The sequence below is a fragment of the Taudactylus pleione genome, unplaced genomic scaffold (assembly GCF_031769625.1).
Source record: "Taudactylus pleione unplaced genomic scaffold, aTauple2 ptg000010l, whole genome shotgun sequence".
Taxonomy (NCBI): Eukaryota; Metazoa; Chordata; class Amphibia; order Anura; family Myobatrachidae; genus Taudactylus; species Taudactylus pleione.
In genome coordinates, this window is record NW_028284413.1 from 12044038 (window position 1) to 12058623 (window position 14586).

Genomic DNA, 14586 nt, shown 5'->3' on the forward strand with positions numbered 1-14586 from the left:
TAGTTACGCCTCTGGCTGAAGCTTCCTAATGTACAAAAGAGAAAAAGATACAGTATGTCTGCACACACTTTCAATTTTCTAATATTAAATTATCCATTCCCTACCAAAAATGTTCTAATCAAATAGGAATATGCCTTATTCAAAAAATCTCTGTTTTGTGGGAGGTGCACCCAGGAATGAATTTACATACAGTAGAAAAAAAAAACCAAAAGAGTTTTCCTATACTCACTGGACTGATTGAACAATTGCTATCGTACTCTAGCAAAGTAGGTTCATCACAAAGATCCAAATTTGCAACATTAATATATAACTTTTATTCTCAATTCCTAATAAAATCTGTCTGTCACGGTATGGCGTGGGCTTGGACCCGGAGTGGAGTCGGATGCGGAATGGAGGCTTGTTTGTTGATACTGGAAGTCAGCTGGTCTTAACGGAGTATGACTCATGAGGTGAGTGGGTACACGGAGGGCGGGGTGTCGCTGAAGGAATGCGGACTATACTCAGCGACCGGGGTTGGTTGGTCCGCAGCGGGTAGCGGGTACAGGTGGCAAGCTGGTATGCAGAACAGGCGAGGTACAGAGCTGAGAAGTGGTAACACTGAGACACTCTGGAACTGCAGCAAGTATGGAGCAAGGGAGCACAGGAACTAGCTCACAGCTATGCTGTCATAAATGTTGCACTGGCAACTAAAGGACCTCTTGACAGCCCTTTAGTACCCCTCAGGTAGTGCAGGATTGGCTGCAAAACATTCCCAGGACAACTGTGACCTGATTGGCTCCCACCAGACACCTGACCAAAATCCAACATGGCCACGCCCAGTAGTCTCCAGTGCAATGCACTGTCAGTTTCCCCTGCTCACACCTCCCTCCAGATGAGCCCCCATAGTCTGTGGGGACCCCCTGTGCCCAGCGCCGCTCCCCAGGACCCTGCTCCACCGCCGGAGGGACTGCGCCAGAGCGCCCGGCGAGGTAAGAGTCGGGAGCCTGACAGCCCGAATCATGACACTGTCTTAAGCAAGCAAAATATTGTCACAATACAGAATAAAGTAAAAAGACAATGCAATTAAAATGTGAAAATGTGTACATGAAATAAAATACTTGTCCTTAAATACTATATGATGTTATTTAGTATAACATTCTGTAATCCTAAAGTTTTAACAAATTCAATTCCATTGATGACCAATAATATAAATAACATAAAATTACCTCCAGGATGGTCAGTGAGTCACCCTTATTTCAAAGGAGATAGTATAAATTATAGCATAAATGTTGATATGGCATATATTCTAAGCTATATGGTGCCAATATGATTGATAGCAAAATTATCACAAGTATTCAATATTATAGATGTTGTACATTGCTTCAATCTATCTATATATCAATTCTCCCTTTTTCTTATTATGTGAATCAGCAGGGGAGGTTTCCAAATGCTTGATTTTAGAGCGAGTGTGTACAGTCAGGGCTGCCATCAGAAAATGTGGGGCCCGGGACTGACAAAACAGGCAGTGCCCCCTCCCATGTTTTTGAAACTCCAGCCCCACACTGTCTCTCCAGTCCCACAGAGTCCTCTCCTGTCTCTTCAGTTCCCCCTCTGTCTCCCCAGCCAGCCCCCCTTCTCTCTCCCCAGCAATAGGGCGATTACCAAGATCTCTGCAATGGTCCCTTGCATCTGCTTGTCGCGTTTCAAGTTGATACTCTTTTTCCAAAGCTTTTATAAATAATATACACTTGAAACATGACAAGCAGATGCTAGGGAACATCGCAGGGATCTTGTTAATTACTTTATTACCATCTGCCAGGACGTTCAGAGGGACTTTTGGGGGAACATCCTTCAAGAGCACCTCATTATCATTCTGACATGTTTTTTAAACATCTATATCTGATAGGCGAACCATCTTGAACCGCATTACCCTGCTGTGATTCCTACATGATATGCTTTTACAATCTTGTTTTATGTGAGTGCATTATGGCCCTCATTCAGAGCCGTACGCTCTGAGCAGAGCGCACGCTCTGAATGAGGGCCGTCCTCCATTTTCATGGAGCGTCCTCCTGGACGCTCGTATAGCTGTGGGTCACCACCCACAGGCTATACGAGCGTGCATTGTGATGGTCGCGATGGTCGAGACCATCGAATTTGCGAGCCGGAGCCTGCGGTTGAGGTTTTCAACCGCAAGCTCCGGAGTGATTTTGGCTCTATCAGAGCCAAAATCACTCCCACTGACATCACTAGTGATGTCAGTGGGCCGGCTTCTGACGGGAGGCGTTCCCGTGGGAACGCCCCCGTCAGGGAGGCACGCCCCCGGCACGCCCACCAAAGGGGGCGTGCTGTCAATCAACATTGACAGCACGCCCCCTTTGATTGGACACAACGAGCGAAGGACTTTCCTTCGCTCGTCGCGTCTGGCGCATGCGCACGACGGAGCTCCCTCCGTCGTGCGCATGCTCAGTCCATAACATCGACCCACTTGCGAGCGGACAGCCGCTCGCGAGTGGGTCTGAATCAGGCCCTATGTAATTTACAAAAAAATAGTTATTTGGACATATTGTGCTATCTTTCCTATCTTTATTGTTCACATATTGATTTGGAGAAAGTATAAGAATATGCCATAATTCATCCGGTGGTCCACCTGATGTTGATAGACCTTGTGATACTGCCCGATATATACAGTAGAGAACTACCTCTCTTAAGGGAAAACCCATAGGGAAGGAATTCCTTTTCCCCTGCATCTTATCTTCAGCAGAAGAGTGTTTTGAATTTAAATTGTCAGATATATTACATTACTGTATATTTTTCTTTGGTTGTTTATTTTTCATATGTAATAGTTATTGAAGATAGGTTATCGGGGTGAGCACCAAAAAGTGAGTGCTCTGTATTATACAAACTTTCTAATTATAGGAAAGGAAGGTGAACCCATCAGGAGTTCACATTTACAGCCCTTATATCCGCAATCTAGTGAGCATAGGCTCTTCCATATATTATTTTATCACCTCAAAGTAGCCCCCCTGTCCCCATCAATGCAGAGTCTATGCGGGGCCAGCAACAGAAATCTTGGGGCCCTGCACACCCCCTTCTCCCTCTCAGATAAAGAACGGTCTGCTTGAGACTTTTCTTACCTACTGTACATCATGGTTTCTCAGTAACGGGGAACCTCTGAAGAAATTGATCCTCCCTGGGTAGACGGTAACTTCAGTCGGTACTCACTATTCATGTAAGCGATCACAAGGTCTGGAAGACATCTGTTTGCATAGGAATATAACAAATGTCAACATCATATAACAGTGGTAATATGGGTTTTTATAAAATTGGTGTCTTAATAAATATTATTGTTCAGCAGCCTTTTGCTGCTAATCTTGAAAATTGTGGAATATCTCCAGCCCTTCACCCCGTCTCTCCAGCTGTCTCATCCCACCTTGTCTCTCCAGCTTACTCAGCTTCCCTCATGTGTCTCAAGAATCCTTAACTCCCCCATTCCCTTCCGTGACTCTCAATGGCCTCAGCTCCCATCCTGTATCTCTTTATGGCCTCCCTCAGATCCCCTTACCTCCCTATGCCTCTCCATGGCCTCAGCTCTCCCCCCCCCAGTGTATTTTCATGGCCTCAAACCCCCTGTGTAAATCCATCCACCCTCTGTGTATCACCATGGTCCCAGCCTCCCCATGTGTATCTCTATGGTCTCATCTGCCCCCTCCCCCTCCCCCTGTGTATCACCATGGTCACAGCTCCCCCCGATGTATCTCCATAGTCTCACCCCCCCCGTGTATCTCCATGGTCTCAGCTACCCCCACCCCCCCTCTGCGTGTCCCCATGGTCAGCTCCCATGTTTTGTCTCTCTAGGCCTCCACAGCTCCTCCAATCCTCACCTATGGCCTCCCTCAGCTCCTTCCCCTTCTCTCCAGCAGCCACTTACCTCTCCTAACCTGGCCTGATCTCTGCTGAGCTCCTCATTGCGGCGGCTGTGGCCGCTTCCCTGCTCTTCTGTGGCAACATGTTGACATCATGGCGTTGCGCGCTGAGCCACAAGCAAGACAATAAAAACTTTATTGCACTGGGACATCATGTCCCAGCGACATGGCAGCAAGTAAAAGCAAGCTTGCGCCTGCTGATTACTTTAGCAGCACAGGCTCAGGGGGAACAAACCAGTGACCGGGGTCCGGGACAAGAAGCATCCATTCCTCTGCCCCCTGGCCCAGCCCGCCCCGTAATACTGTAGTAGCAGAGTAAAGATGGTAGGAGCAGTCGGGCCGCCTCCTCTGACTTTGTTGCACAGCTGGTGGTAGGAGCGGTCGGGGGTCTGAGTATCCGGGCCTGGGACTCCAGTCCCGGCAGTCCCCCTTGATGGCAGCCCTGTTTACATTCCATGAAGAGGGCAGAATTAGCTCTTATCCAGCTTTAATATGCTTCATACAAAGTATATTGTGTGTCATAACTCCAGCATATTCACGACCAGCGATCACAGTAAGCCATTAAATGCGGCAGTAGCGCCATCCTGCCTGAGCTGAATGGTTTCATTTCAGATGTGGGCACCATTCCAGAGCACTGGAGCTTGTCCGGGAGTCTGAGGGAACAGTATGCTCTGGACATATACAGTATATACCAGTGTGATGTACTAACTGATTTGTACAGTGCTGCACCACTAGCACCAGGTTCAGGTGTGTTCGGATTGCTTCGATGGCTGATTTCCCCATGTTAAGATAGGACACACCGTGACAGAGAGGCAAGTCTGTATTCCCCTTTTGCAAACACAATGACCAGTCAGGAGGGAAGGTGCAACTCAATTTTATTATTTGTTAATAATTAACAACTAATGACAAGATATATTTACCATTTACAGATGGAATGAAATTAATTACACTATTCAATGACAAGGTATTTATTTATTACCTCCCGTCATCTACCGGTGACCCCAGCTGGCAAGCATGTGAAACCAACAAGAACCACAATTCCTGCAGAACTTTACTTTACCACAAAACAAATGAGAGACCTAAATATGAAACCTGCTGGTTTAGCTTGAATCAATGGTGCTCCGGCAGTCTATAGCTGTGAAATACAGTCTGGGTTAACGCTCCCTTTTTGCTGAGAAAAACGTGGGAAAACACATGCAGGTTGGATAGGTTCTTGTAGTGCGCCAGCTGTAACAACAAATAGTCTATGCAAAATAATTAGCTCCAAGCAGGGTTATGCACATGTAGGTTGGATAGGTTCTTGTAGTGCATCAGCTGTAACAACAAATAGTCTATGCAAAATAATTAGCTGCAAGCAGGGTTATGCACCTGCCGGTTGGATAGGTTCTTGTAGTGCACCAGCTGTAACAACAAATAGTCCATGCAAAATAATTAGGTGCAAGCAGGGTTATGCACCTGCCGATTGGATAGGTTCTTGTAGTGCACCAGCTGTAACAACAAATAGTCCATGCAAAATAATTAGGTCCAAGCAGGGTTATGCACCTGCCGATTGGATAGGTTCTTGTAGTGCACCAGCTGTACCAACAAATAGTCTATGCAAAATAATTAGCTGCAAGCAGGGTTATGCACCTGCCGGTTGGATAGGTTCTTGTAGTGCACCAGCTGTAACAACAAATAGTCTATGCAAAATAATTAGCTCCAAGCAGGGTTATGCACCTGCCGGTTGGATAGGTTCTTGTAGTGCACCAGCTGCACCAACAAATAGTCTATGCAAAATAATTAGCTGCAAGCAGGGTTATGCACCTGCCGGTTGGATAGGTTCTTGTAGTGCACCAGCTGTAACAACAAATAGTTTAAAAATACAATTCATCAGCTAAAAACAGAAGTTTACCGGCCACTTGCACTAACTTACACAGTCTTTGAGCCTTGCTGGTAGCAGTAGTTCACCGGCCACTTGCAATAATGTAACACAGTCCTTGAGCCTTGAGAAAATAGGGACAACAGTCTTCCTAATTGCCTATGCCACAAATTACTATCACCAGAATTGCCAGCCGGGGTTACGCAGGGCTAAATAAACAAGCAATATACATTACATCAGCATGAATAGACTTTGAAATGGTTACCAGGTCAAATAGTGTATAAGAATCAATTTACATCAACACCAATACGGGTAAATACTCAAACATTTCATGCAAGCAAAATATCAATCAGCATTGATAATAATAACACAGCGAGCAGTGAACAGCTTTACAGAGTATTATAACAGATAAAGGGCCACGGAGGGCCACTATCAACCCTTTAGCTAACACACGAGTCAAACAGTAAACAGAGCCAAATACATATCACATGGCATTACATTTACTTTAAAGCTAGACATAAAATATTTTGTACATCACCCACAGTGGCATTGGACATGAGCCGACGCCCATAAGGCACATCCCCTCCTGGTCATGAGCCAGAGGTTCACAGGAAAGAAAATGACCACCAATGCAACTCTTGGGAAAAAGAGGGGGTGACCTATCTTTTACTTCCCCCCCTATTTCATCACTACACACACCATACCTAATTTAAAACACTATGACCCCTTTCTACACCCAGTTGTGTGGGAGACTAACTGGTCCCAGCTTTTACACAAAATCTAGTCTCCCAGCCTAATCATGGTTAGCCACAAGGTAAAGGATAATGCAATAGACCCAGGGGACCCAGATAGGATAGGTGTACATAGGGGCAGGGCCTTAATGGAGGGAAGATAGGAGCTGTGGAGGGACATATAGGGAGTATAGGGAGGTTCTGGTATGATCTCACCCCTAGCAGTGGCTGTTCAGCCCCCATGATGTCCAGGGAAACTCTGGGATGCTAGGCACCGCACCGGAGCTTCCAGCTGCAGACCTCCGGCAGGTATTTTACAAGGAGCAACAGGTGCAAAATCCCTTTCCAGAGGAGCTCTGTCCAGCAAACACACACAGCAGCAGGAGGGGTCCTGAAGCACTCTTCCTCTGGGCTGTCTTTTCTTCTGCCCGTGCCAGCAGGGTTTTCATCACTGGCGGGACCTTTTCCTCAGCTGGGGCTTCACCTGCAACGATGGAGCGATGAGATCTCCTTCCCAGGCAGCTCCTCTTCTCTCTCAGCATGTGCAGATTTACAAATGTGGCTCCTCCTAATAACAGGCACTTAGAAAGGCAGTCCTCTATTCAGAGGGGGCTTCTTCCAAAGCAGTGTGCTCTATGCAAATCCCCAGGCAAGCTTCCTCCAGGGACTCACATTCAGCATCAGAGCACCTCTCCTGGCAGATTGGATAGGTAGCCTACCAGGTTAATATGAAGTCTGGTAATTGTAATCCAGGGCAACATTAAAGTTATAGCATCCTTATTTTTACAACTCCAAGGGCACTCCAATGAAAGTCCTTACAGACAGCACCAGGTGCAGTATTTGTAATCCAGGTGTAGTATTTGTAATCCTGGGTAAATGAGAGGGGTTACTGCTCCCCTATTTGTACAGATCCAGGGACATTCCACAGCAACTCCTCACAGACAATCATTCTTCAGAAATTCCTCCCAGACTCCTTCTATAGAAATTCCTCCCAGACTCAGCACTGACAGCCTAGAGGAAGGTATTATATAAGCTCTCCCTCAATCTCCTCCCTGTTTGTCCGGCATTTATGAGTGGACAGGGGGGACTCAGCAACAGGCCGCCTACAGGGATCTCTGCCTGGACACCTAGGCTACCAATCAATGGGGCAGGATTTTCCCTCCTAAATGGATCGCTGACCAAGGGGCACTTTCTACCTCCCTGTCTGCACATGCTCAGTAAGGTTCAGGGAGAGCAAGGTCAGTCAAAGTTCACTATACCTGCCTATTATGTGGAATGGGGCTGCAGTATATATGTGTACATACATAAAAAAAATATTGGGGGACCCCTATTTGGGAACAAACTTGGGGGTACCACATACTTCCCCCCTAAAATTATACGTGTCCTCACGTATTGACCTTCACAATTTCAAACAATATTTAGTAGCAATTTGTGTTTTACACAATATTACCTCTAGTAATGATGTTTTTTTTGCAAAGTAACAATGCAGTTTTCACGTAACAAATTATATTTATGTAACACTAGATTCAGTCTCTATATCTAAGAGGTAAGACCCCTTTTGTGCTTCTCTCGGAATGTCTGAGTCCCTCTTCTCCTGTGACGGCTTCAGGAATTGTTTCTTTGGGGCCCGGAGTGTTGACGTTCTTCCATGTTACTGGAAAGTCTGTGAGCAGTAGCACATCCATTGGATTGCTAATGGTCGGGTCTGCAGGGACACTTGACCTCTCTGTCACAAATGAGCCAGCTACCTGATCTGGACCTTCTCCTTGATTTGTGATCAGCAACTCTGGTTGTTTGCATGAGGCCATACCAGCATCTCGGTCATTCACCCTCAGTGGGCTCTCATGCATTGGCTCTTGACAGGGAAGCAGTCGATCTGTCTCATGGTGCTGCCTTTTTCCTGGGTTAAGTACCATCTCTTTGTGTGCAGACAGTTCTGTATCTAGGTTGTTCACCAGGTCTTCTATCCCTGACCACCCAATGTCTGTTACTACTCCTTTATCAAATTTCTTAACTTCCTTCCTTTCACTGGGAGTGGGAACACTGGGGACTTGTGGTGGATGTTCCTGTGACTGAGTTGGGACATTGTGGTTTCTTCTGTATGACCTCCGTTTGCGATGCACTCTGTTATTAGGATTACGCCTGCTGCGACGAGCTGCATATCGGCTGCCTTGTACAGGAACACCTCCAGGACCAGTCACATTTATGGCTTTAGCACCTTTCTCTCCAATCGCAATTTCAAACTCAACTATCTCTCCATCTCCCACACTGCACAGGTAGTTCCTGGGGTTGTTCTTCTTAATGGCCGTGAAGTGCACAAACATGTCAAACGTGAGGTTATTTGGGTTTATAAAACCATATCCACATTGTACGTTAAACCACACCACCTGACCCAGCATTCTTCTTGCGCTTGTTGATATATTATTGCGTTAGTTCATAGTTCTGGGTTGTTCTTCTGCCAAGAGTGGACCTAGTGTCTCAGTTCTTCCTGAAGGTTGGTCCTTGGCCTCAGGACTTCGGAGGTTAACACCTCAGACTGACATTCGCGTTCCAGATGACCGCTTTGGCGACATCACCGATAAATCGGGCGTCTTTGCTGGTCAAACTTATCTGTGGGCCATCGACCTTGCCTCTCTTGTTTTCTCCAATTTTCCTGATATGGTTTTCGCTCTTGGTCAGGATTTCGCCAATTTTCCCTATAGGCCCGTCTTTCCATTCTCCACCCAACTGGGTGTTCCTGCTGTCCTACTTTTAGGGATTTTATTTCTTTGGCAAGTTCAGCCACTTGCTTGCTTAGGGATTCTAATGGATCCATTTTAGATTGCTGACTGCTTTGTGGCGCTGATACTGTTACTGGGTCCCGCTCCCCATTTCTTGATCCGGTATTTTCACCTACCACAAGGATGGCTGTCTCTTTAAAGTCCAGGAAAGTTGCTTCTGGGTCTTGCCGCTGCAATAATCGCAACTGGATTCTCATGGGTTCTCTCCTCACGCCTTCCGTAAACTGATCAATTATCGTTTTATCAGCGTCTCTCACTTCGTCTTCATCCACTTGCTGAATGGCCTTCAAAGCCTCCTGCAGACTAAGGGCATAGTCACGGAGTGATTCTCCATGTTGCTGTGTCCTGGCATAGAACCGCATCTTCAGCTCTGACAGTTTTCATTTCAAAGGTTGTTGTTAGCCTCTCAAATATCTGTTCGACTGTGTTCTTTTCACGATTTGGCCAGGAGGTGACTTCTCTTAAAGCTGACCCTTTTAATTGTCCTATCAGGACTTCCACTTTCTGTGCTTCAGTCAGCGAGTATAATCTGAACATTGACCATAGTTTTGCTTTGAAGTCTTTCAGACTCCCTGTTCCTTTATCTCCCACTTCACCAGAATAACATGGCAGCCATGGGGCCCCAAAGTAGTAAGGCATAGTGATAGGAGTAAGGCTGGTCCCCTCCTGGGAATTGCTGCTTGGAGATGACTGTTTGGCTTCCATTGTATCTGTAAGGGTAGGCTTGCGTGGAATCTCTGTATCCTGTTCGTCAACGCCAAAAAATTATGTAATCTACTGACTGATTTGTACAGTGCTGCACCACTAGCACCAGGTTCAGGTGTGTTCGGATTGCTTCGGTGGCTGATTTCCCCGTGTTAAGATAGGACACACCGTGACAGAGAGGCAAGTCTATATTCCCCCTTTGCAGAGGGAAGGTGCAACACAATTTTATTATTTGTTAATAATTAACAACTAATGACAGGATATATTTACCATTTACAGATGGAATCAAATTAATTACACCATTCAATGACAAGGTATTTACTTATTACCTCCCTGTCATCTACCGGTGACCCCAGCTGGCAAGCATGTGAAACCAACAAGAACCACAATTCCTGCAGAACTTTACTTTACCAAAAAACAAATGAGAGACCTAAATATGAAACCTGCTGGTTTAGCTTGAATCAATGGTGCTCCGGCAGTCTACAGCTGTGAAATACAGTCTGGGTTAATGCTCCCTTTTTGCTGAGAAAAACGTGGGAAAACACATGCAAGTTGGATAGGTTCTTGTAGTGCGCCAGCTGTAACAACAAATAGTCTATGCAAAATAATTAGCTGCAAGCAGGGTTATGCACCTGCCGGTTGGATAGGTTCTTGTAGTGCACCAGCTGTAACAACAAATAGTCTATGCAAAATAATTAGCTGTAAGCAGGGTTATGCACCTGCCGGTTGGATAGGTTCTTGTAGTGCACCAGCTGTAACAACAAATAGTCTATGCAAAATAATTAGCTGTAAGCAGGGTTATGCACCTGCCGGTTGGATAGGTTCTTGTAGTGCACCAGCTGTAACAACAAATAGTCTATGCAAAATAATTAGCTGCAAGCAGGGTTATGCACCTGCCGGTTGGATAGGTTCTTGTAGTGCACCAGCTGTACCAACAAATAGTCTATGCAAAATAATTAGCTGCAAGCAGGGTTATGCACCTGCCGGTTGGATAGGTTCTTGTAGTGCACCAGCTGTAACAACAAATAGTCTATGCAAAATAATTAGCTCCAAGCAGGGTTATGCACCTGCCGGTTGGATAGGTTCTTGTAGTGCACAAGCTGTACCAACAAATAGTCTATGCAAAATAATTAGCTGCAAGCAGGGTTATGCACCTGCCGGTTGGATAGGTTCTTGTAGTGCACCAGCTGTAACAACAAATAGTCTATGCAAAATAATTAGCTGCAAGCAGGGTTATGCACCTGCCGGTTGGATAGGTTCTTGTAGTGCACCAGCTGTAACAACAAATAGTCTATGCAAAATAATTAGCTCCAAGCAGGGTTATGCACCTGCCGGTTGGATAGGTTCTTGTAGTGCACCAGCTGTACCAACAAATAGTCTATGCAAAATAATTAGCTGCAAGCAGGGTTATGCACCTGCCAGTTGGATAGGTTCTTGTAGTGCACCAGCTGTAACAACAAATAGTTTAAAAATACAGTTCATCAGCTAAAAACAGTAGTATACCGGCAACTTGCAGTAACTTACACAGTCTTTGGGCCTTGAGAAAATAAGGACAACTAAGGCTATGCTGGTATCAGTAGTTCACCGGCCACTTGCACTAACTTACACAGTCTTTGGGCCTTGACAAAATAAGGACAACTGAGGCTATGCTGGTAGCAGTAGTTCACCGGCCACTTGCAATAATGTAACACAGGCCTTCATTCAGAGGTGGCCGTACGGTCTACGACCGCACGGTCGCCTCGATGTTTGTCAAGTGCGCATGCAAACGAGGGAGCCGGCTCCTTCGTGCGCCTGCGTGAGACCCGCTACGACCGACAGCGCCGGTCGTAGCGGGTCTCTTTCCAAAGGGGGCGAGCTGTCGATGTTGATTGACAGCTCACCCCGTTTGGAAGGTGGGCCGGGGGGTGGCAGTGATGTCAGTGGAGAGCTTCCGGCTCTGACAGAGCCAGAATCTCTCCGGGGCTTACGACAAGTGAGACCCTACCATAGGGTCTCGTCGTAAGCCCTGATGGTCACGATGGTCTCTGACCATTGCGACCATCACCCTAGCAGTCGTTAGAGCTGTGGATGTAAACCCACAGCCTAATGACCAAAACAGAGGCGGGCGGTCAGGATGCAAGCGGCCACCCAGTTTCTGAGCGACCGCTTGCATTCTCCGACCGCCTCTGAATGAGGCCCACAGTCCTTGAGCCTTGAGAAAATAGGGACAACAGTCTTCCTAATTGCCTATGCCACAAATTACTATCACCAGAATTGCCAGCCGGGGTTACACAGGGCTAAATAAACAAGCAATATACATTACATCAGCATGAATGGACTTTGAAATGGTTACCAGGCCAAATAGTGTATAAGAATCAATTTACATCAGCACCAATACAGGTAAATACTCAAACATTTCATGCAAGCAAAATATCAATCAGCATTGACAATAATAACACAGCGAGCAGTGAACAGCTTTACAGAGTATTATATCAGATAAAGGGCCACGGAGGGCCACTATCAACCCTTTAGTTAACACACGAGTCAAACAGTAAACAGAGCCAAATACATATCACATGGCATTACATTTACTTTAAAGCTAGACATAAAATACTTTGTACATCACCCACAGTGGCATCGGACATGAGCCGACGCCCATAAGGCACGTCCCCTCCTGGTCATGAGCCAGAGATTCACAGGAAAGAAAATGACCACCAATGCAACTCTTGGGGAAAAGAGGGGGTGACCTATCTTTTACTTCCCCTCTATTTCATCACTACACATACCATACCTAATTTAAAACACTATGACCCCTTTCTACACCCAGTTGTGTGGGAGACTAACTGGTCCCAGCTTTTACACAAAACCTAGTCTCCCAGCCTAATCATGGTTAGCCACAAGGTAAAGGATAATGCAATAGACCCAGGGGACCCAGATAGGATAGGTGTACAGAGGGGCAGGGCCTTAATGGAGGGAAGATAGGAGCTGTGGAGGGACAGAGTATAGGGAGGTTCTGGTATGATCTCACCCCTGGCAGTGGCTGTTCAGCCTCCCACGATGTCCAGGGAAACTCTGGGATACACAGCACCGCACCAGAGCTCCCAGCTGCAGACCTCTGGCAGGTATTTTACAAGGAGCAATGGGTGCAAAACCCCTTTCCATAGGAGCTCTGTCCAGCAGACACACACTGCAGCAGGAGGGGTCCTGAAGCACTCTTCCTCTGGGGCTGTCTTTTCTTCTGCCCATTCTTCAGAAATTCCTCCCAGACTCCTTCTATAGAAATTCCTCCCAGACTCAGCACTGACAGCCTAGAGGAAGGTATTATATAAGCTCTCCCTCAATCTCCTCCCTGTCGGACAGGGGTGACTCTGCAACAGGCCGCCTACAGGGATCTCTGCCTGGACACCCAGGCTACCAATCAATGGGGCAGGATTTTCCCTCCTAAATGGATCGCTGACCAAGGGGCACTTTCTACCTCCCTGTCTGCACATGCTCAGTAAGGTTCAGGGAGAGCAAGGTCAGTCAAAGTTCACTATACCTGCCTATTATGTGGAATGGGGCTGCAGTATATATGTGTACATACATAAAAAAAATATTGGGGGACCCCTATTTGGGAACAAACTTGGGGGTACAACACCAGTGGTCTCCAACCTGTAGCTCATGAGCTACTGGTAGCTCGCAGTCTTAATTTTGGTAGCTCGTCTAGCTGCAGTACTGCCGAGTCAGCTAGGAGTCAACTAGGTGAAAGTGACCTCTGATGCACGCTCCCCGGTGGCATCAACACCATGGGAGGAGTCATGGGGAAGCGCATCAAGTGATTGCCATAGCCACTACGGCAATCGCTTCCTTGTGATACCACCCATGGCGTCTCTGCTATTGTAGAGTTGCACAATACATGACGAACACCACAAGTGACTCCTGCCCAGCCCTGCCTATATCTTTTGCTCCTTTACTGCACATACCTGCTTGGATCCGGTAATTAACAGTGAAATGTGTCTGTTCTTAAACTTTATTTACAAATTGCAACAATATCACTGTATTAATTAAATGCATTGTTGTTTTCTATGAAACTTTTTTTAATTTTCATTAAATTACCTTCAATTGTTCGGTTATTAGCCAGATTTTTTTTTCAATAATTTTAGTAGCTCTTCAGGAGGTTTCATTTTTCTCGATTAGCTCACACCCCAATTAAGGTTGGCGACCATTGGTATATACATATTGACAGGTACGTGCAGTCAGGGGAGACACTGGTGGTTCTCCTGTGCTGGTTACTGGTAAATTGGGGGAACCCTATGCTGTTTTTTTTTCTATTTTAAGGGGGGGGGGTTGTTATTTAGCCAGTGTCTCCCCAGCCATTGACCTCACCGCACGTCACTGTATATTGGTCTCCTTATGCACTGAATAGTGTATTATTATACAGTATTAATAATTAACCCTATTGATGGTGTCTATAGCAGTGCACCCCTAATAGTGCTTGTTTTCCAGATCTCCTAATTGGTGCACAGGTGTATTTATTACTGGCTGACACATGTTGAAAGATTCACCGGTGGTGCTAATTATTTAATATGCGATACTATGCAGCACTAGCAAAATTCTATTATATTACTATTTTTATTGTGGTCATGGTGAGG